The sequence below is a fragment of the Manis pentadactyla genome, chromosome 2 (genome assembly GCF_030020395.1).
Source record: "Manis pentadactyla isolate mManPen7 chromosome 2, mManPen7.hap1, whole genome shotgun sequence".
Lineage (NCBI taxonomy): Eukaryota > Metazoa > Chordata > Mammalia > Pholidota > Manidae > Manis > Manis pentadactyla.
In genome coordinates this window covers 229,090,350-229,113,583 of record NC_080020.1, presented here as the reverse complement: position 1 = coordinate 229,113,583, position 23,234 = coordinate 229,090,350, and the positions used below count along the sequence as shown (strand labels likewise).

At 41.0% G+C, this 23,234-nt stretch overlaps 1 protein-coding gene across 1 annotated transcript in view; it reads left to right on the top strand.

Annotated features, from left to right (window-relative positions):
* Nucleotides 1–3,283: 3,283 nt before the first annotated feature.
* TAF1B (TATA-box binding protein associated factor, RNA polymerase I subunit B) overlaps nucleotides 3,284–23,234 on the top strand; it is an 87,864-nt gene continuing 67,913 nt past the window's right edge. Inside the window, exon 1 of the mRNA XM_057497458.1 lies at nucleotides 3,284–3,375. The gene's annotated coding sequence lies outside the window, so the exon portion shown is untranslated. The remainder of the gene's footprint in view (nucleotides 3,376–23,234) is intronic.

The following is a 23,234-nucleotide window of genomic DNA, read 5'->3' as shown; positions in this document are numbered from 1 at the left end:
ATGATGAAGCCCTAGTCCCCTGTATGAATATATTGGGAGATAGGGCCTTTATGAAGGTAACTATGGTTAAATAAGGCTGTAATGATGGACCCTAACCCAATAGGACTGGAATCCTTATTAGAAGAGGAAAAGACACCAGAGATCCGTCTTTCATCATGCTCACAGAGGAAAGGCCATCTTAGGACACAGCTGTCTGCAAACCTAGGAAAGAGGCCTCACCAGAAACCAACCCTGCCAGCACCTTGACCTTAGACTTCCAGCCTCCAGAACTCTGAGGAAAGAAATGTCTGTTGTTTAAGCCCTCAGTCTGTGGTGTTCTCTTATGGCAGCCCAAGAAGACTAATACAAGCACCATTTTGCAACCTGTAATGAATTAGCAGATCTGGGCAATGGTAATCAGTGGCTGACAGCGCCACAAAAGGGAGAGAACCAGACATTTGTACCTCCTAATGGCACCACCTAGAAAGTGGTCTTGCCAAAACAAACAAAAACAATAAAACAAAGCAAAGCAACCCTGAGTTTGAAAATAACTGTAGATCTAACTAGCAACTTATAGGAAACACAAGGGACAGAGAGACATGTTAATACATAGCACAAGATGAAACTCACAAAATCTGGAGCACAGGCAATTTAACAAGATCTGGTTTTTTTCAACAAAAATTTGCAAGGAAAATAAAATAGGGAGACACCTACAGATCAGAAGAGGTTGAATAAATAAATATAGCCATCACATGTAGGGGCCTTTAACCAAACTTTAGCAAAGGAAAATTTAAGTCAATCAGGGAACTATGAACAATGACTAGTGTAAGTCTGGGGAGAGGAAATCCCAGGACAAAATACCTCTAAAAACCAAAATCAGTCAAAGAAATAAAGTTTAAAACCCGTTTATTGCTAACAAATTGCAGTCCAGGGCCATCTCTCTCTTCTGCTCCTGAAGAAGCAAGCAAGCAAACCACCTCTCAGGTTCAGACACGCCCTCAGTTGCCCAGGTAATTACCCATTGACATGAAGATACTTCTCTCCACCCCTGAGGATATGCAAATGCCCTAAAGCCAGGCGAGATATTCTGGAAATGTTACAATTTTACCCACAACTAGGTTTTTAATAATATTAAGGAATTGTTTTTAATTTTGTCTATGTGTGATGATAGTATTGGGTTTATCTTTTCTAAAGAGTGGTTATCTTTTAAAGATACAGACTGAATCATTAAGTCTGGGATGAAATAATATGTCTGATATTTGGTGCAAAATAATCCAGAGGGTTAAGAGTGGAAGGAGGTACAGAGAGACAAGACAGGCTGTGAACTAGCAACTACTGAAGCTGGGCGATGGGCACGCCAGGGGCTATTTTATTCTACTTCTAAAAGCTTGAACATTTCTATAATAAAAAAGTTGTGTACTGAGTATTTTAAAAAGTGATGTAAACAAAATGAACTTTTTTGCTCATTCAACTTAGGGAGGTTAGATATATATAAATGAAATAACGCACATTTTACAAGCACACAAAGTGACAGGCAACTCACACTGTAGAGGAGTGGTCCATCAGTAGGAGAGGGGGGTGTGGAAGTAGGGAATGGGGATGAAGGGAATTAATTAGTTATTTGAATAAAGCTAGAGAGGGGCTTTGGGAAGACCAATGACGTGTACGAGGACTAAGGAGTATGGTTAACACCACCCCCTCTGCACCTGAGGTCCCAGCAAAGAGAAAAGTTGGAAGATGGAAAAGCAGAAGGATTCACAAAAGATTACTGCGGTTCCACTACCCAGAGAGAAGCATCATTTACATTCTGGTGTTTCCTTCTAGTGTGTCATCTACACTTACAGAAAAGGACCCTTTCCTTTTCACTCATTCCAGTCTTTGGGATCAAACAGAAATGGGCTCAAATTCTGGATAAGCCAGCAACAGAGCAGGGATTTGGGGGTTTTCAGCCTGCTTTAGGTCTTAGGGGAGGCATCTGCACACACAGGCACACAGGACAACCAAATGCAGCATGTTTACCAGGCTTCCGGTGCCTCTCCTACCCGAGAACAGACCCAGAAGCCAAGACCAGGTCAGTCAAAGGACTTGTCCGCGGCCATGCAGCGGAGAGTCGGGGCATGCGGTGGGCTTCTGACGCTGTGGTGAGGTCACGGGAGCAAGCTCCGGAATCGCAGACTGAAACCCCGGGTGAGGTCACGGAGTCAGGATGCTGGCTCCTAGAGAGACTGGAGAGACTCCCCTCCAGGGAGCTGGCGGACGGGAGGGCTTAAAGCTCAGACCTGACTTGGAAGGACCCAGGATCCAGTCCCTTAGACGCATTCAGCAGCTGCGTGAATTTCGGAAGCTCTCTACTTCCCTGTTTTGCTTTCTCCTTAGTGAAGCCTCTCCTCCTGTAGAGTCATAAAGATTAAATGACTCAAGACAAAAAGTGGTAAAGTAAGCACGGTGGCCCATACCAGGTGAGGGCATAGCTTTGGCCCTCAGCACTGTGGGCTGACGCCTGGGCACAGGCCTGCCTCCTCACAGCCTCTCTGAGCCTCTGGCCCCCCACCCGTAGCCTCAAGGTTAGGGTAACCGTTCCATGAGGCAATGTGCATGGAAGCACTTTGCGGAGTGCTCAGCCCAGGCCCAGTAGGATCAGTACCACCGGAAAGGTCCGGTCCAATTCCCTTCACGGAGGAAGGGAAGGAGCTTAGGACACGCTGGCCCAAATTATGCCACTCTGGCTATTGACTTTTTGGAGTTAAAGGTGCTTGAAAATGAGCAGGTGCAAGAAGAACACTCCAACCTTCCTTCTTTTTCTTAAAAGCAGGAGGTAAAATTCCCAAGTGAACGATGCCCTCCCTATACTAGAAAAAAGTGGCATTCCCATCACCGAGGGCGGGGAGTTGGGACCAAGGGAACTCTGCACAGACCTGTTAGCATAACTCTTATCTTCCTTTAGTCTCCCCATGTAGTACTTTTCAAATTGTCTTTGTTCAACCTAGTATAAAAACATTTAAGTTCTGCCACTGCTAGGGTTTTCATTTCCTTATGAAACTTCCATTAAATAAATCTGTATGCTTTTCTCCTGGTGATCTGTCTTATGTCAATTTAATTCTCAGGCCCAGATGAAAAACCGTAAGAGGGTAGTGGGAAAATGTTGCCACCCCTACAAAAGCAAAGCCTCAGGAAGTCCTGTGGGTCTACTTTGCCACGGAGTCTCCATCTGGCTGGTGTTTATCTGCCTCCCCCACCTGTCTGATGTCAGTCTGAGAAGTCAGTACAAGCCCTGAGTCAGCTCAACCTTTTATACTGAACTCCTACCAGCCGGGCTTCCTTCAGAGTCTCAGCACCACTGGGTCACTCATGCTGGGGAACAAGGCAGAGGTCTTGGCTGTGATGTGACAGCACCAGGTACAGTTGCACAGGTAGGGTGTCCATGGGAGGGCACAGGCTGGAGTACAGGGAAGCTGGGTGGGTGTGAGTCAGGGATTCCTTTCTTTCCTTCCCTCCCAGAAATGTTAGAAGGGCCACAGAAGGAGCTCGTTGGCATCTATGGCCTTGTTCACTTTTAAACTGGCTGATGTGGACGCTAAAATCTGAGAACTTTGTAGCTGCAAGGAGGCCGGTCCAGTGCGCTCATATTGCCAGAGAAACCGAGGCCCAGAGCAAACAAAGAACACAGGGCCCGGTGGAAGCACTGGGATGGCAATTCTGGTTTGCAGTTCTGTACTTTCTTTCACCACACCTTGGCCTTGGGACAAATATTATGGTAAGTGCAAAGTGCCATCTGGACTTGTTCATTCTGAGCTCGCAAGTGATTAACCCTCTGTGGTATTATTTTAGGGCCTGGAGTGCAGCTCAAGGAGTTAATTCCTGGAGTTATGCATCTTAAACCCAGAACCCCCGAGCTTGGCGACTTAAAGATATTATATTACAGATTACTATTATTTGCATATTGACTCTTGGTATGTTACTTCACTGTTTACAAAGCACTTTTTCCCTTCATGTTCTTACTTAACTCTCTCAACAATCCCATGGGCTAGGTATTATGGTTTCCATCTTTGGGACCCTAAGGCTTAGACAGATGAAGTTTGTCACTCGGCTAGTAGCAACCAACCACCAGGGGTCTTTCTGCAACACCATGGAGGCCTCAAAGGCCCGGACCCACTTGCCAATGGCCAGATGAACGTCCATCCTGGAGATGGCAGGCACACATATTGTTTGGCTTCAAACTGTTTTAAAACATCTTGAGTCAGCATTACAAACTCCAGAGACTTTAAGTGAGCATTTCTGGTTTTAAAAACAAAATCTGTTAGTTCTAGCAACGCTGAGGTCCACCCTGGTCTTCTCTTCTCTATTTAGCAGGCCTTCTTCAGTCTGCCTCACTGGCTTGGTTCTCATTGCGGTTTTCACAGCTGCTTCTACCTGTAACAGGACTAGGACGGCCAATGTCTGTAAACCACCTTCGTCCTTACAGAACCCTGGTCCCGGACAGGCAGCTGGGTCTTTCTTGGTCTGAGGGCAGTAGTTGGGTCTCAAGGACAGAGATGCGCTGATTCATCAATAGCTACATTTGCAAACGTTCCTGGAGGACCAGCTGGGGCCAGGCTCTGCTTGGTGCTGAAGGGCATGGAGCAGAGTGGGAGTTCCTGAAATCTCAGAGCAATCTCAATGAAACCAAATACATGTGTACACTTTAGTTCCAGTAATAACTAGTTGTCACTAACTAGTATGAGCTTTGGCAAGACGCCTCCTCTTTTGGGGTTTCAGGACCCCTTCCTAGGAATAAGGAGCTGGATGGGACAGTTTAGGTGGCTGCCCCTCTGTCTCTCTTGGGGTCTATTCAGTTGATAAAGGGCCATGGCTGTGCCAACCCACACACTGGCTGTGTTCTGGGTCACCTTGCTTAGAGAGGTGGGCAAAGAATGGACTACCAAGAGCTGCAGAACCATCTTCAGCATACTTACGTGTTGCTCTGGCCTGTAATTCCCTGTGCTTCATAACATCGAACCCCACAGACTCTGCCGGAGCCCACTGATTGCTGTCTCAGTGGCTGGATGGCTTATTAAGGCCGGAAGTTCCAGGATCAACAAAGGAAAGTAAAATCTTGATGAAAACCATAGGCTCTCTGGAGCATAGGCCTTTATTAAATCCCAGTCTACTGATAACATTTCAGGATATAAAGAGATTTTTGCTCTATTTTTGCTGGAATATCTAAATCAATAGCCATTTATTGTGTTTTGCCTACGGTAGACAGTTTGGGGTGACTGAGCCTCAGCTTTGTAGGGGAATCAGATGTAACATAGTTTACAGAATATATTTACATTGTGTCAATTAATCCTTATTACAGCCTGTTGAGGAATCAGAAACTCAGAGAGGTAAGGCGCTTTGCCAAGCACAGGCCAGCACAGGGAGAGACCAGGATTAACACCCCTGCTTCTGCCCAGATTCAGGGCTCTTCATTCCAGACTGCACAGCACATAGACATAGTTAACTTATTAGGAGACACAGGTTGGAGATTTTTTCAAAAATTGTTCTTCTTTATGAAAGGCTCTTGGAAATGTTAGCATTTGATATAGGTCTCAAAATGGGTATGCATTTTTTTCTTTTTTTTACTATTTTAATAGGTCATTGTAGAAGATTTGGAAAATATAATAAAATGCAACAAACAAAAGCCTTATAATCCCAAGACACAGGTGCTGCAACTAGAAATCATTTACATTGTTCCATCCAGATTTTTCTTTGCAGTTTTTTCTTGAGTTGGAATCATACTCTCTATATAGTTGTGAAATGCTTTTTTCTTTCACTTACATTTTATGACATTCATTTTGAATGCATTGAACTCCAGTAGGAAGTGATGGCATGTGACTAGGGGATTCTGGACCAAGGACATAGCCAAGAAAAGGTGTGGGGGCAGGGAAACAGGATGCCTTCAGGAAACAGTAATTCTTTGAGGCTAAACCTTTAACTCTGAGGTTTAGCAAAGACTCTGGAAAGACATTTAGTGAGATGATGGAGAGCCTTGAAAGACACACTAAGGAGTTTGTGGTTTGTTCTATTCTCATTAAAAAATAATACATTGTACATTGTACATATTTAGATAAATACAAATAAGGACATTTAGAAATAATTCACAATCTAACTGTCCAGACATAATTGCTATTAATGTTTTGACACATGTATAACCTTCCAATTTTTTTCTGTACACATATTTCTTTTTCCCCCATACCAGGACATAAAACACAGTTTCTTTTCTTATGTGATTATGCCATTAATATATTTATTGGTCCTTAAAAATTCTTTTGCAATGATAGTTTTTAAATATTTTATGTACTATAACTCTGTTTCTAAACAAAACCCACTAAGCACCTCAAAAGCCAAAAGGTGTAAAAATAGAGGTACTGTGATCAGAACATAAGTGGAGGCCCTGATGCTGTCTGACCCCAAAGGATTCCCTGACCCCATTCTGCAAACTGCTTTGCATAATGTCATTTTTGTGGCTGCATGGTACGAATATAGCTTCAGCTATCTAACCAGCCTGCTCAGCTGTTTCCAGTTTTTCCCTTTGTAAACTGATATTACATTCTTTGAGCACATCCCATAATTATTTCCCAATGAAGGTGTTTGAACATGGGGTGTGACATAATCAGAGATCTTAGTGTGAATGCCAAATACAATAAAATCTTACTTAACTGGAATTCAACTAACCACAATCCTTAATTAACCAATTTTCTTTTGCTCAACTTTGGGGAACATAAAGGGAACTCTCACCCTCCCTCCTTCTCTCTCTCCCTCTGCAACACACGCACAGAGAATTATGCAATAGGGATAAATTTAACAAATATGTGCAATAACTGTACTCTGGAAACTACATTACTGAGCGAAACCAAAGATGAGTATGCATGGTGAGATACACCATACTCAAGAACAGGAAGATTTGATATTGTTAAGATGCCAGTTCTCCCCCAAATCGATCTATAAATTAAACACAATGACATTCAAAATATTATCAGCGCTATTTTGAAAATTTAGTACGAAAAATTTTAAACTTATGTGGAAATGCAAAGCATATAGCACAGCCAAAACAAAACTGAAAGAGAGCAAAATTGGAGGATTTACATTACCTGGTTTCATACCTACTATAAAGCTAACAATAATCAAGATAGTATAGTATTCTAGTAAAGGTTGATGTATAGACCAATGGAACAGAATAGAAAGTCCAGAAATGGACCCACATATATATATGGTAAAATCAATTTAGCAAAGGTAGCAAAGGTGCCAAGACAATTAAATGGGGAAAAGGATAACCTTTTTGACAAAAAGGGGGCTAGAATCATTGGTTGGCTATATGCATAAAATGAACTAAAACTATAAACCTTCTTTTTAAAAAAAGGAAGAAAATCCTAATGATCTTGGGTTAGGCAAAGATTTTTAAAATAGGACACATCAAAGAAGAAAGTCAATAACTTAGACTTCATCAAAATTAAAAATGTCTGCTCTTTAATACACAATCAGGTATATGAAAAAGCAAGCCACCGACTGGAAGACTATGTTTGCAAAACATACATAAAGTAAAGGACTTGTGTCCACAATATATGAAGAATTCTTACAACTCAATAATGAGACAGAGCAGTTAAAATCAGATGAAAGATTTGGACAGATATTATATATATAAAAAAAAATAGATGCCAAATAAGCACATGAGAAGATGCCCGACATGATTAGTCATTAGGGAAATGCAAATGTAAGCCAAGAGGGGATACTACTATGCACCCTCTGAAGTGGATAAAGTTTAAAAGATTGACAATGCCAACTGTTGGCTAGAATGTGGAGCAACAGCTTAGCATTTACTTACCATATGACTCAGAAATCTCACTCTTAGGTATTTTTCTAGTGAAGTGAGTACATATGTCTACAACAAGATTCATACATGAATATTCATAATGGATTTGTTCAGAATAGCCAAAACTGGAAACAATCCAAATGCCCACCAATTGGTAGATGGATAAAAAAAAATCTGTATCTAAATGGACTACTATTCAGCAATTAATAGGTATGAACTGCTGATATATGCAACAACATGGATGAATCATTAAAACATTATGACGTGAAAATAGTAGGATACAAAAGATTATATAGTGCATGTATTTATGTGTTCTAGAAAAGTTTTAGAAAAGGCAAATCTATGATGATGATAGCAGATAAGGGGTTCCTAAGGGTTTGGGGATTGACTGCATTGTTCTAAACCACCTTTTGGGTAATGGTTGCACTACTATACATGTAAGTCAAAACTTATCACATTGTTTGGTTACTTAAAATTGGTGAATTTTATTCTAAATAAGTTATACTTCTATTGGCATTTGGATTCATCTTTGTTCACTTTTTGTCATTCTTCTAGCCACTTAGTAGCTTCATATTTTCCACAATCTTAAATTTGGAAGTCTCGTGGATGATATTTAAAACCATGCATCTGGAGCTATCCCTATTAATGTATTATTTTACATTTTGAGACACCATTACTGAATTTCCACAAGGATAAATATGGACTCAGATCTCTCACACCTCCCCACATCATTATAAAACAATTTTAGTTATATTGGTAATCAGGATATACTTTACTATGATTGTGTAAATGCCCTTCACTGAAGAACCACATTAATGCTATGCCCATACCAACTCTATTACTCAGTCCTTCACTTTACTGGAGTTACTCGTTTCCTCCTTTTCCCCCAATGTGCCTAATTTTCTACATGTCTATCATTAATTTTTCCTAATGTCGGCCTCAATCAGTAATATTTTCCATAATTTCAAGTATGTCATATTCATCTCATCCCTATAGACTCTCCTCTCAGAGCCTCCAGCCATATTCTCCAGTTTAGACTGGATGCTGTACATATGTCACCTGGAAATTTCTATTCACTGTCATTGTGAGGAATCACATTGCGTCTTAGGCTTCAGATCTCTTGCTTCCAAGATTCCATGTGTCCTTTCTTGGTTTAATCCCTGGTTTTGCTAGATCATTACCTACAGTAGTTCACTAAAGATACAAGGAAGGGCAGAAGGGAAGTAAGTGATTTTAGTTCTTGCATATCTGAAAATATATTATGTACCCTCATCTGATGGACAGTCTGGCAGATTATAGAAGTGTAGGGTGTGAATTAGAATACTAGAATACTAGAGGCGTTCATCCGCTGTCCATTAGATTCCAATGTGTTGTTGGAAGGTCCTCTTCTTTTTCTCTCTAGAAGTGTATAGTATCTTCTCTGTATCCCTGATATTCAAGAATTCACAATGGTGTACCTGACCGTGGGTTTTTTTCATTTCCTCCTAGGTGCATCCCTTGTGCTAGCCCTTTTGAGTTGGAAATTCATGCTTTAGTCCTCTGAAATTTTCTTATATTACTTCCTTGATAATGTCTCCCCTTGACTCTCCTTCTGGCATTTCTAGTGGTTGACTTTCAACCTCTAAACTTATCTTCTTGTTTTTTCTTTTCTCTGCTGTTTCCATCTTTCTGTCTTGTTCTATATTCTTGAAGTTTCTCTGATATTTTTGTATTAAATTTTTATTTCAACTCTTACATATTTACCTTACAGCAGTTTTCCTTGTTTTCAGCATTTTGAAAGTTTTCTGGTTCTTTTTCTTAGATACAGCATCATCCCTACCCTTTTCAGGGAGATTGTCAATTTGAAGTTGTCTCAGATTTCTCCCAATTCTTTTTTTTCCATTTACTTGTTTGTTTTGTTTTCTTTCATTAGAAGTTTCCCCCCATGTCTGGAGTTGCCTGGCCATTCGTCACTTATGGGCTTAGAAAGCTTTTTGCACTTTGGTTTATCAAGTTTGGATAAGCCAGACTTGATCCCTGCAGGCTTCTATGTAATAGGACAGAGCTTCAAACCAGCTCTTTGTGAAGAATCTCAAATGGTAGGCTCTGGCATTTACTCAGGAGAAGGCTTTCATCTCCAGCCTGGGGAGACGGCCAACATGCTCCTGGCCTTCTGGGAAGGGGACACCGTAGTATTCAGATTTTCACTCAGTTCCCCCTTTTCTCGTCTGTCCTCCCTCCTACCCCCTCCTCCTCATGCACACACACACACACACTCTCAAACTTTTCAGGGAGGTTGCCTCTTCCATTACTACCCTCTTCCATGTCCTTGTGGACTTACCCTTTTAACTTACTGTTCTTTTAATGGGGGTTAGGGAGAAAAAGAAGAAAGAAAGAATGCATTATTCAGTCTGGCCAGTAATAAGGAGACTGAATGAGATTCAGAGGGGGTTTGTCTTCTCTGTGGTATCCCACGACTCCCCAGGTCTGCTTCTGTCTGGGTCTCAGTTTTCTCATCTATAAAATGGAGGAGTGATTCTAGATGAATTTTAAAAACCCTTTCTATTCTGAAGTTGTATGCTTTAAGAAACTAGAAACTGACCTCCATAGCAATTTTATTTATTTGTCCTAATTTTGGTGCCCCAAGATGGTCCACTGATCTCCTAAAATCTTTTCTTCCCTTTCCCTGCCACTGGCAGGGCTAGCATCAGGGGCATGCAGCCGTGCAGTCACACGGACCCCATGCTCAGGATGAGACTGGGCTCAGTTTAATGCTCTGCTGTTGCCACCTTGAAATTCTTACTAATTTTTGAACAAGAGGCATGATATTTTCATTTTGTGTGGAATCTCAAAAATTATATAGCCTGTATAGGCCATGGGATGGCCACAGGCCGGGACTCCCCTTTCAAGGACTTTAAGGCCAATGGGCAGAGCTACAACTCCTGTGGCTCTGTCTACTCAGCTTCCTGGAAGAGAGGGAGGAGAAAGATGAGTTTGCCCCAAGACTAGAAATGGATAAACCAGCCACCAACAGGTTCTGCAACTTGACTGAGATCTTATCACTTGAGTTTGGGAAACTCCTGAGTTATTTAAGCCAAACTCTGAGTACCTCACATGAATCGTAGAAGGTTGTTTTGCTTCTGTTTAATTGGGGCTGTGCCTCCTGGCTGTTGATGTCCTTTGACAAGGCATTTTTTTATCAAGAGGACTTTATTCATTCATCCACTCATTCACTAAAGAAACCTTGATGAAGCACCCATTCTCTAGCTGAAAGATCAGACTCTTTAAAGCAGGCAGAATAGAGTTAAGAGCCTCCCTCTCTGCCTCTTCCTAGCCATGTGATTTGATTTGACTTCTTGAGCCTCAGTTTCCCTTCCTGTTTGATGAGAAGAGCTCAGTGATGAGACAGCCTGGGTAACGCGTGCCTGACACACTGCGTGCCCAACAAGTGTTCATTCCTGCACCTTCTCCCCAGCACTAGGCAAACCACATGGGGTTTCAGCTGCAATTACGGACAGACCAGGCCTTGAGGTTCTCAGAGGGACCATTCATGGGGGATACCCCTGATTCTCCCCTCCCTCCAGCAGACATGTTGGTGAGCCCATGAGGAAGAAGTCTCCTGTGACTGGGAAGTCAAGGACGGGTTTGCTTCTGGAATATCCCTGTGCTTTGTGATTAGCATTTAATAGGTTCTCAGAAAGCTTTGAAGATAATAATATGTATCCCCACCCTTTCAACTGACGATCTTGAAGTGATACACTTATGTCTGTAATGACGCTGAAGGCTTTCACAAGCAGCCAAGACTTGCTCTTATCTTTAAACAAAAAAAACAAACCAGAAGTCTAGTTATGAAAATGAAGCCCACAGAGAGGAGTGGCACTGAATGCATCTTTAGAAATGTCTCTTCTGCAAGCTGTGTCTGTTTTGAGATGAACAGGGGAGGGGAGATCTAGTAAATTTTGCCTAATAACAATTTATGGCATTCATATTTCACATTTCAGTTTACAAAACCCTTCAGCTTCGACAAAGCTCTGTGCATCTGTATCTCCTTTGTCCCTGACGATCTCAGAAGGTGCTCTGATAAAGTTATTATTGCCATACTGCAGATGAGAAAGCTGAGGCTCAGAGAAGCTGTTCAACTCAGGCAGCTAGCTGGTTAGTTATCAGTGCCAGGATTCAAACCTACTCTCCTGATTTGCTGCTCTGGGGCCTCCTTGAAATGGTATTTAGCTGTCTCCATACTCAGCAGAACCTGTTTAACTAAACTTTCAGCTGAGTTGACTGGTTCTAATGTGGCCACACCCGGAAGGCCAGGGCCCAGCCAGGCTGAGTGATAGCCACGTTCCTGGAATTCCCATGTCTGGTCACATAAGAATAATGCAGCCCCTCGGGCCCATCAGGGGCTGGATCTGTCCCTCTCACCCACTCAAGGACTTTGCTCTTGTGACTCTCTCTCTCCTAGTGATATTTCCTCTCCAACAGCAGAGGAACGTGCTATAGTAGTTCACATTTTAACCCCCTCTGTATCTCCTTTCACTATTGCCCAGTTCTCCACTTGCCTTTCAGCAAAACTCCTAAAGCCATGTCTTTTACTCCCTGCTTTTTTCCTTCTGCCTTGAACCTCCTCCAGTTAAGCTTTCACCCTCACCATCCTACTGAAATCTATCTTGCGGAGTTCCATGCTAAGCTCACCCAACTCTCAGTATCATCTGACATTTCTTCTTCCTTGAAACTTTCCTCCAGGGCTCTGGTCAGGAATCCACTGGCTCTCCTCCTCCTACCCCGAGCTGCTCCTCTCCACCATCTTTCCTAGCCTGTTCTGCCCTTTCCGCCTTCTGAATAGTGCAGAGCCCACAGCTCAGCCCAGGGCTCTCTTCTCTCATCTACCACCTACTCTCCCTCCCTCAGGTTCTCATTGAATCCCAGAGCTTTAAACCCCATTTCTGCACTCTGACCCCCAAATGCACATCTCCAGGCAGAACATCTCCTCTGAATTCCAGATGCATTTGTCTGGCATCCTATTCAATATCTCCTCTTGCATTTCCACTAGACATACCAGAGCAGACATGTCCTACCTCTTGATCTTCACCTCGAACCTGCTCGCGGCCATCTATCTCAGTGAAGGGCTGCACCATTCATTCCCCATGCCCTCCTTGTGGCTCTACCTTCAAAGTCTGTCTAGTTCCCCCTGCCCACCACATGTTCCAGCCCCAAGCACTGCCCCTTTAGTCGTCTTTCCTCCACCCTGATCCTCTGTGGTCTGTTCCCACACAGAGGCCTGAACAACACTTAAAAGCATAAATTAAGACCATGTCACTCCTCTGTTCAAAATCCTTCAATGACTTCTCAACACCCATAGAATTACATGGAAATGCCTAATTGTGGCCTTCGAAGGAATATTTGAAATACCCATATTTAACAACTGATTGGGGAATGTATATTAATGTATAAGTTTCTATATAAATCAAAATTTAGAAATCTATTCCCTTCTATTTTCTAAATAAGTCAAACCATATCTGTTTATCTATAGATCAAAACTGCTTACAAAATGATGTAACAAAGCATTCATCAAATCCATCTAATAATTTCTAAGGCACGTGTTGGTTTTTAGAAATCATTGGTGTGATCTTTTATTTGGTATGTTCTCACTAAATAATGCCCCTGTTGGAGCTCTGATTTGACAAAGAGAAATGCATCAAGCCCCCTCAATAACTTCCCCATTAAATCAGTACCACTGGGTGATGTGTAGTCTCAAAAAAGAGAATGTCTTTTAGTAACAACAATATTGTTTGTTGTAATGAATTGTCCCTCAGCTTCTGTTGAACTAAGAGCAATTATATCCAAACATTTTCTGATCCTTACAATATTACCTGACAGTCTTACACATTCAACATCTTATTATCGGCTAGTCACAGAAATCTCTTGTCAAGTGCCACCTGAATGAGCTTGAGGGGCTCAGGACATGCAAACTGTGCTCTCCACCAGGCTGCTTGGTTTTGAGGCCTGGCTCAGCCTCTTACATACATTGCAAATGACCTCTCTTGGTTTCAGTTTTCTTGTCTGTAAAATGGGAATGATGATTATAATATTCAAATGAGTTGACATGTTTAGAATGGTGCCTGGCTCAGAAAATGTTAGATATGCATCAGCCCTCACTTTATTAAGAACACTAATATTGTTAATGCCCTTGACTGGAAGGCATGTGGAGGCTTTTAACAAATGCATGCCTCTTGAATGGAAGTGAAATTCAGTAAGAATGGTGAAAAGTGGGAGCTGCACTGTGGTGTCCTCAGGCCCCTCCCTCCTCCACAGCCTCCCTCTGTCACAGGGGTTCCCACTGTCCCGGTGGAGCCCCACCTGTCTGCTCCCCCACTCCCCACTCTCCCCAGCTTTCTCCGAGCCAAGTCGTGTGAAGGTGTCATCCCCACATGCAGGCACAGGTTAGCTGAGCTGCACGAGCCACTAGCTCACCAACCAGGCACCTCTCCTCCTTCTCAGGTGGGAGTCACTGATGAGAACCAGGAGATGGGCTTACAGAGGACGCCTGGTGGAATGTAGAGGACGGAACGTCAGGGTGTACTGGCCAAGTATCAGCCTGTGGGTCCAGACAACCTTCCACAACTGGGGACCTGTCCGGAGCCCTAACCCCGAGTCCCACGACTCTCCCTCTTGTCCCTTACTGTTCAGCCTCACTGGCTTCCTTCAGTTGCACACACACACCCAGGCTAGTTCTGCCCAGCACCTTTGCACTCTCCCTGGGATATACTCCCCCACATCTTGCACAGCTGTCACTGTGTTCCCATCAGCTCACCCGACACTTCACAGAAGTCTCCCTGCTCTCCCTAGGCAAGTTCTGGTCACCTTCCCCCACCCCATCACCCCACATACCTACCCAGCCTCAAAGAATTTATCACCCCCTAAAGTTTCATTTTATATTTATCTGTTTTCTATCATTCTGCCCTGATAAATATGGTTGAAATAAAAGAGATGACAAATGCTGTTGCAAATACTGTTGAGAGATGTAGAAAATGCTGGAAGTTTGGAAGAAACAAGCATTAGAACAAATTGCACAGGTTTGCAGTGGGAAGATTTGCAATGCGGTTGAATAAAATGTAGATATTTGTATCATGTCCCTGCTCATGACAGGCACTAAATTCTGTTTCAGTAATAGAATGTAGCAAGAGCTGCTTCTGAGGAGCCGCTAACGGGAAGATACATCGGAGACCATCTATTCTCCATAGGAAATCGTTTTTCAGAAAAACAACATTTTGTGGTACAGTTGTATTGATGTAACCACGAGAGTAGTGCCTGCTTTGACTAGAATGGTAGAAGGACTCCGAGAAAAGGTGGCCGACAGCGCCCGATGAGACCACCCCGCCGGGCTCCCAGCGGGCGGGTCGCACAGGGCGAGGGCAGCGGCGCACACGCGCGCTAGGAGGCCGTGGCTGCGGTGAGGTCCCCACGCCGGACCTTGCAGCTGGCACGGGATCATACCTCACCTGGGATGAGCTGAGCGTCCGCGGCAGTCCTTTGTCCCTTGGAATGTTGTCGGACACCTCATGGCAAAGTACTTGAAAGATCTGTCAGACTTACAGATGGGTTACTTTTTTTCTTTTAAGCAAAAAGGCAAGTATTCCTGTGATGACAAGTGACTGTCAGTACTATACCTCTGGGCAACTATTTTTGAAACAATACAATTAATTTGTCCCTTCGGGTAGAGGGGGTGTTTTAACGAAGTGAGCAGTTGAATGGCTGCGTCTGTCGACTGGCGCTATCTTCACATTTATGGTCACAGCCACTCTACTGCTGCTGAACAGTTTACTAGCTTTTTGATTTACATTGGTGTGATTTTAATTTGCATTTTTCTGAAGAGTCATGATGTTGAACACCTTTTCATATGTTACTGATCTTTTATCTTCTTTTGTGAAATAGCTGTTCAAGTTTTTTGCCTATTTTTAGTTCGGTTATTATTTTTTAAATTGATTTGTAGGAATTCTTTATTTGTTGTGGATATACATCTTTTGTTCAATATATGCATTGTGGATATTTTCTCTCAGTCTTTAGTTTGCCTTAACAATGTCTTGTGATGAACTACAGTTCTTGATTCTAATGAAATCCAATTTAACAATCTTTTCTTTCATGGATTGTGCCTTTTTGTGACCTGCTTACGAAGTCTGTCTTATCTCAAGTCATAAAGTTATTTGCCTATTTTTTTTTCTAGAAGTTTTATGGCTTTACCTATTACATATGGGGTTATGGTCCATTTCAAATAGATTTTTTTTGTATGATGTGATGGAGTGGTCAATATTTTTTTTATATGAATGTCCAATTGAACCAGGATTATTTATTGAAAAATTTTCTTTTCCCTACTGAATTTTAGTAGTACCTTTGTTGTAAATCAGGTTATCTTACATTTGCTTATGGATCAGTTTCTCAACTTTCTATTTTGTTCCATTGATCATTTGGTCTACTCCTGCACCATCCTATCTGGATTACTGTAGATTTATACATTTTTAAATACTATGCCAACCTTGCATTCCTAGAATAAGCCAAATTTGGTTTTAGTATCCTATTTATACATTGCTGAATATAACAAAAGACTTGTACTCGATATGCTAATATTTTATTTGAAACTTTTGCATCTATATTTCTGAGAGAGAGTGGACTTTAATTTTTACTTTCTTAAAATAACCTTGTTAGGTTTTTCTGTCAAGTTTGTGCTAACCTCATAAGAAGTGTTGGTGAATGTTCTCTCTTTTTCCATTATTTGGGAGAGTCTGTGTAAGATAGATATTACTTCTTTCTTAAATATTTGATAGACTTTACCAGCTTTGCCTCATTTGAGATCAGGTGTTTTTTTGTGAGGTTTTTAATTGATGGAGTCAATTTCTTAAATACACATAGGATTGTTCAGATTTTTTATTTCTCCTTACGTACCTTTTGACAACTTGTATTTTTCTAGGAATTTGTCCATCTCATAAAAATTTTTAGATTTATTAGTCCTAAGTTACTGGCAGAATTGAGTAATGGTTAGTGCCAGTATCTGTCATTTAAGAGGTGTGGAACATTGGTTATATTAACTGCTAGGGCACTATAGTGCTGGGGTCTTTCCTGTAGCTAGGTCCTCCTCTTATTAGGCTTGAAGGGCTAAATACATCTCTTTTGATTTACATATTCTTTGTTTAGAGATGTTAATACATTCAATCAGGCTTTGGTATTCAGTCAAATCTTGGCCCAAGGACTCTTCGGTCCCTTTGAAGGTTTATTATGTCTGTTCTAATTTTTTTTTTTTTTTTTTTTTTTTTATTTTAATAATTATTTTTTATTGAAGGGTAGTTGACACACAGTATTACATTACATGAGTTTCAAGTGTACAACACAGTGGTAGAACATTTATATACATAATTCTAGGTTCCAGCTATCACCCTACCAGGCTGTTACAATATCTTGACTATATTCCTTATGCTATACATTACATCCCGGTTACTAATTTATTTTACCATTGGAAGTCTGTCCTTTTTTTTTTTTTTTTTTTTTTTTTGTGAGGGCATCTCTCATATTTATTGATCAAATGGTTGTTAACGACAATAAAATTCTGTATAGGGGAGTCAATGTTCAATGCACAATCATTATTCCACCCCAAGCCTAATTTTTGTCAGTCTCCAATCTTCTGAGGCATAACAAACAAGTTTTTACATGTAGAACAAATTCTTACATAATGAATAAGTTACATAGTGAACAGTACAAGGGCAGTCATCACAGAAACTTTCGGTTTTGCTCATACATTATGAACTATAAACAGTCAGTTCAAATATGAATACTGATTTGGTTTTTATACTTGATTTATATGTGGATACCACATTTCTCTCTTTATTATTATTATTTTTAATAAAATGCTGAAGTGGTAGGTAGATACAAGATAAAGGTAGAAAACATAGTTTAGTGTTGTAAGAGAGCACATGTAGATGATCAGGTGTGTGCCTGTAGACTATGTGTTAATCCAAGCTAGACCAGGGCAATAAAACATCCACGTATGCAGAAGATTTCTCTCAGAACGGGGGGGTGAGGTTCTAAGCCTCACCTCTGTTGATCCCCAATTTCTCACCTGATGGCCCCCCTGCGACTGTGCCTGTCTTAGGTTGTTCCTCCCTTGAGGAATCTTACCCGTCTCTGGCTAACCAGTCATCTTCCGGGGCCATACAGGGAAATGTGAAGTTGGTAAGTGAGAGAGAAGCCTTATTGTTTGAAAAAGTTAGCTTTTTACTTCTTTGCATATTTATGCCCTGTGGCTTCTATGCCCAGCATTTGTCTTGAGGTATCTTTACCACTTGGAAGAATTATGATACTCGGTAAATTTGATATGAGGCACGAATTCTATTTAAGGGTTGTAATTAGGAAGGAAGAAGAAAAGCTATAGAAGTAGCAGGCGGAAGAAAACATGGGAAGATTGATTATTTCTTTGATATATCTTCTTGTAGAGTAACTTCAGCATGTATAGGTTTTAAGCTACTACTTAAATTGCACACACACATTAACATAATAGGAGTATAGTTACATAACCAAAGCATATCTGTAATTACCAGCCATCTGCAGTGAAACCAAGAAAACCAGTTAGGCACCTTAGGCATTTGTGAAAACTTATCTATGATATGGTGGATATTGTCCAAATGAACTTGAACAGTCTGAGAGAAATCAGACAAATTAAAACAACCCATTCCTGGGGACTGTTCACATGCCATATGTTCTTTTAACAATAAATAGTTTGTAGTTGTAAGACTTTGGAGCGCTACAATTTGCACTTCTCCAAATTCTTGGTTGAGTTCCAACAGTATAGATCCAGTCCAATTTTGTTGTTTTACTGTATGCACAGGCCAGCTTAGATATCTCCTTCCTCATTCCCATGGCAGGTCCAGGAACTGGTGGGATGAGTGCATCTACAGCTGTAGCAGTGCGTGGATCTTTGTTGGGGTTTTTTGATGATCATCTTCTGGCATGAGTCTTCCAGAGGGTGCAGATGTTGGAAGTTCTTTTTCATATCATATCTTAGTTCATTTTCGGGGTAGCCCAATTAGGCTTTGATCCTCTGTATAAACACAAACAGACCCTTTGCCTACACTTTTATATGCCCTTTATACCCTTGTGTAGAACTCGTTGGAGGTTACCACACAGGAACTGCCCTTTTTTTTTTTTTTTTTTTTTTGCTATCACTAATCTACACTTACATGACGAATATTATGTTTACTAGGCTCTCCCCTATACCAGGTCTCCCCTATAAACCCCTTTACAGTCACTGTCCATCACCATAGCAAAATGTTGTAGAATCACTACTTGCCTTCTCTGTGTTGTACAGCCCTCCCTTTTCTCCTACCCCCCCATGCATGTTAATCTTAATACCCCCCTACTTCTCCCCCCCTTATCCCTCCCTACCCACCCATCCTCCCCAGTCCCTTTCCCTTTGGTACCTGTTAGTCCATTCTTGAGTTCTGTGATTCTGCTGCTGTTTTGTTCCTTCAGTTTTTCCTTTGTTCTTATATTCCACAGATAAGTGAAATCATTTGGTATTTCTCTTTCTCCGCTTGGCTTGTTTCACTGAGCATAATACCCTCCAGCTCCATCCATGTTGCTGCAAATGATTGGATTTGCCCTTTTCTTATAGCTGAGTAGTATTCCATTGTGTATATGTACCACATCTTCTTTATCCATTCATCTATTGATGGACATTTAGGTTGCTTCCAATTCTTGGCTATTGTAAATAGTGCTGCAATAAACATAGGGGTGCATTGGTCTTTCTCAAACTTGATTGCTGCATTCTTAGGGTAAATTCCTAGGAGTGCAATTCCTGGGTCAAATGGTAAGTCTGTTTTGAGCATTTTGATGTACCTCCATACTGCTTTCCACAATGGCTGAACTAACTTACATTCCCACCAGCAGTGTAGGAGGGTTCCCCTTTCTCCACAGCCTCGCCAACATTTGTTGTTGTTTGTCTTTTGGATGGCAGCCATCCTTACTGGTGTGAGGTGATACCTCATTGTAGTTTTAATTTGCATTTCTCTGATAATTAGAGATGTGGAGCATCTTTTCATGTGTCTGTTGGCCATCTGTATTTCTTTTTTGGAGAACTGTCTGTTCAGTTCCTCTGCCCATTTTTTAATTGGGTTATTTGTTTTTTGTTTGTTGAGGCGTGAGAGCTCCTTATATATTCTGGACGTCAAGCCTTTATCGGATGTGTCATTTTCAAATATATTCTCCCATACTGTAGGGATCCTTCTTGTTCTATTGATGGTGTCTTTTGCTGTACAGAAGCTTTTCAGCTTAATATAGTCCCACTTACTCATTTTTGCTGTTGTTTTCCTTGCCCGGGGAGATATGTTCAAGAAGAGGTCACTCATGTTTATGTCTAAGAGGTTTTCGCCTATGTTTTCTTCCAGGAGTTTAATGGTTTCATGGCTTACATTCAGGTCTTTGATCCATTTTGAGTTTACTTTTGTATATGGGGTTAGACAATGGTCCAGTTTCATTCTCCTACATGTAGCTGTCCAGTTTTGCCAGCACCACCTGTTGAAGAGACTGTCATTTTGCCATTGTATGTCCATGGCTCCTTTATCAAATATTAATTGACCATATATGTCTGGGTTAATGTCTGGATTCTCTAGTCTGTTCCATTGGTCTGTAGCTCTGCTCTTGTGCCAGTACCAAATTGTCTTGATTACTATGGCTTTATAGTAGAGCTTGAAGTTGGGGAGTGAGATCCCCCCTACTTTATTCTTCTTTCTCAGGATTGCTTTGGCTATTCGGGGTCTTTGGTGTTTCCATATGAATTTTTGAATTATTTGTTCCAGTTCATTGAAGAATGTTGCTGGTAGTTTCATAGGGATTGCATCAAATCTGTATATTGCTTTGGGCAGGATGGCCATTTTAACGATATTAATTCTTCCTAGCCACGAGCATGGGATGAGTTTCCATCTGTTAGTGTCCCCTTTAATTTCTCTTAAGAGTGACTTGTAGTTTTCAGAGTATAAGTCTTTCACTTCTTTGGTTAGGTTTATTCCTAGGTATTTTATTTTTTTTGATGCAATTGTGAATGGAGTTGTTTTCCTGATTTCTCTCTCTGTTGGTTCATTGTTAGTATATAGGAAAGCCACAGATTTCTGTGTGTTGATTTTGTATCCTGCAACTTTGCTGTATTCCGATATCAGTTCTAGTAGTTTTGGGGTGGAGTCTTTAGGGTTTTTTATGTACAGTATCATGTCATCTGCAAATAGTGACAGTTTAACTTCTTCTTTACCAATCTGGATTCCTTGTATTTCTTTATTTTGTCTGATTGCCGTGGCTAGGACCTCCAGTACTATGTTAAATAACAGTGGAGAGAGTGGGCATCCCTGTCTAGTTCCCGATCTCAGAGGAAATGCTTTCAGCTTCTCGCTGTTCAATATAATGTTGGCTGTGGGTTTATCATAGATGGCCTTTATTATGTTGAGGTACTTGCCCTCTATTCCCATTTTGCTGAGAGTTTTTAACATGAATGGATGTTGAACTTTGTCAAATGCTTTTTCAGCATCTATGGAGATGATCATGTGGTTTTTGTCTTTCTTTTTGTTGATGTGGTGGATGATGTTGATGGACTTTCGAATGTTGTACCATCCTTGCATCCCTGGAATGAATCCCACTTGGTCATGGTGTATGATCCTTTTGATGTATTTTTGAATTCGGTTTGCTAATATTTTGTTGAGTATTTTTGCATCTACGTTCATCAGGGATATTGGTCTGTAGTTTTCTTTTTTGGTGGGGTCTTTGCCTGGTTTTGGTATTAGGGTGATGTTAGCTTCATAGAATGAGTTTGGGAGTATCCCCTCCTCCTCTATTTTTTGGAAAACTTTAAGGAGAATGGGTATGTCTGATAAAATTCCGAGGTAAATCCATCTGGCCCGGGGGTTTTGTTCTTTGGTAGTTTTTTGATTACCTCTTCAATTTCGTTGCTGGTAATTGGTCTGTTTAGATTTTCTGTTTCTTCCTGGGTCAATCTTGGAAGGTTATATTTTTCTAGGAAGTTGTCCATTTCTCCTAGGTTTCCCAGCTTGTTAGCATATAGGTTTTCATAGTATTCTCCAATAATTCTTTGCATTTCCGTGGGGTCCGTCGTGATTTTTCCTTTCTCGTTTCTGATACTGTTGATTTGTGTTGACTCTCTTTTCTTCTTAATAAGTCTGGCTAGAGGCTTATCTATTTTGTTTATTTTCTCGAAGAACCAGCTCTTGGTTTCATTGATTTTTGCTATTGTTTTATTCTTCTCAATTTTATTTATTTCTTCTCTGATCTTTATTATGTCCCTCCTTCTGCTGACCTTAGGCCTCATCTGTTCTTCTTTTTCCAATTTCGATAATTGTGACATTAGACCATTCATTTGGGATTGCTCTTCCTTTTTTAAATATGCTTGGATTGCTATATACTTTCCTCTTAAGACTGCTTTTGCTGTGTCCCACAGAAGTTGGGGCTTAGTGTTGTTGTTGTCATTTGTTTCCATATATTGCTGGATCTCCATTTTGATTTGGTCATTGATCCATTGATTATTTAGGAGCGTGTTGTTAAGCCTCCATGTGTTCGTGAGCCTCTTTGCTTTCTTTGTACAGTTTATTTCTAGTTTTATGCCTTTGTGGTCTGAAAAGTTGGTTGGTAGGATTTCAATCTTTTGGAATTTTCTGAGGCTCTTTTTGTGGCCTAGTATGTGGTCTATTCTGGAGAATGTTCCATGTGCACTTGAGAAGAATGTATATCCCGCTGCTTTTGGATGTAGAGTTCTATAGATGTCTATTAGGTCCATCTGCTCTACTGTGTTGTTCAGTGCTTCCGTGTCCTTACTTATTTTCTGCCCAGTGGATCTATCCTTTGGGGTGAGTGGTGTGTTGAAGTCTCCTAGAATGAATGCATTGCAGTCTATATCCCCCTTTAGTTCTGTTAGTATTTGTTTCACATATGCTGGTGCTCCTGTGTTGGGTGCATATATATTTAGAATGGTTATATCCTCTTGTTTGACTGAGCCCTTTATCATTATGTAGTGTCCTTCTTTATCTCTTGTTACTTTCTTTGTTTTGAAGTCTATTTTGTCTGATATTAGTACTGCAACCCCTGCTTTCTTCTCACTGTTGTTTGCTTGAAATATGTTTTTCCATCCCTTGACTTTTAGTCTGTACATGTCTTTGGGTTTGAGGTGAGTTTCTTGTAAGCAGCATATAGATGGGTCTTGCTTTTTTATCCATTCTGTTACTCTGTGTCTTTTGATTGGTGCATTCAACCCATTAACATTTAGGGTGACTATTGAAAGATATGTACTTATTGCCATTGCAGGCTTTAAATTCGTGGTTACCAAAGGTTCAAGGTTAGCCTCTTTAGTATCTTACTGCCTAACTTAGCTCGCTTATTGAGCTGTTATATACACTGTCTGGAGATTCTT